General features: G+C 53.9%; 1 pseudogene; it reads right to left on the minus strand.

The window, feature by feature from the left end:
- Window positions 1-323: 323 nt before the first annotated feature.
- LOC142452767 (V-type proton ATPase subunit G 1 pseudogene) lies at window positions 324-811 on the minus strand (annotated as a pseudogene).
- Window positions 812-1,028: the final 217 nt, after the last annotated feature.

Raw genomic sequence — 1,028 nt, forward strand, 5'->3', positions numbered from 1 at the left:
GACTTGCAAGAAAGCTTTTAAGGGGGGATTTTTGTTGGTGGTGGTCGCGTTCAACCACTGCTTTCTTCTAAACATTATGAGGAGCTTTGTACCAGATCTTTTTTTAAGTATCTTATACATGTTACTTGATTTAAAATGCATAGAATGGAAACAGTGTCTGCCCACTGTTTTTATAATAAATACAAGATACGTTCTAAGCTTATACAGAGAAATTAAGTTTGTTATTCTCAAAATACTACTACTAATAAAAGGCACACGAAAGGGCTCACTATATAATACACATAAATCGTTTAATGCCTTATCACAAGAGTGCAGCTCTCGGTTTGCTTCATCGGGCACATGACGTCATCGAAACTGCCAGGCCGCCCACCAGAAGGGTCTTCCCTATCCGCTTAGGCGATAGTTTTCATGGATTTCCGGCCGGATGTCGCAAACGAAGGCCAGGAGAGTGTCCAGAACTTCTTCCCTGTAGTGCAGGAAGAAGCTCTTGAGGACAGTCATCTTCTCCCGGGTCTCTCGCTCCATTTCGGTGCTGCAACTGCCGTGGGAGCCCAGCGCGGCCGCCTCCTTGGCCTTGAACTCCTTCTCGCGTTGCAGCCGGTACTGTTCGATCTCCGCCTGGGCCTCTTCCTTGGCCTGCTTCAGCCGCCGGGCCTTGCGCTTGCGGGCCTCGGCCACTCTCTCCGCGGCGCGCTTCTCCGCCTGCAGCAGCTGCTGGATGCCCTGCGACTGGCAGGCCATGGCCAGGCCACTGGCCACTAGGCCTTCGCGACGCTGGGCGGAGGCGAGCCCCTTCCCAGGACTGGAGCGCCCCCGCCCCTCCCCGCGGGTCTGCTGACCACCGCCCCCCTCCCGTGTTCCAGAGCCTGCCCCGCCACGTGACCTGCTGCTAACTTCCTCGGCGCGGTCATCCAAGGACACCGTTACGGATACTGGTCCTCAGCAAACTGGACAGCCAGCGGTCTAACGCAGCCCACCTCTGCATACGACTCAGCAGCGAAGAATGATTTTTACATTTTTTAACTAGT

The sequence above is a fragment of the Tenrec ecaudatus genome, chromosome 7, assembly GCF_050624435.1.
Source record: "Tenrec ecaudatus isolate mTenEca1 chromosome 7, mTenEca1.hap1, whole genome shotgun sequence".
Lineage (NCBI taxonomy): Eukaryota > Metazoa > Chordata > Mammalia > Afrosoricida > Tenrecidae > Tenrec > Tenrec ecaudatus.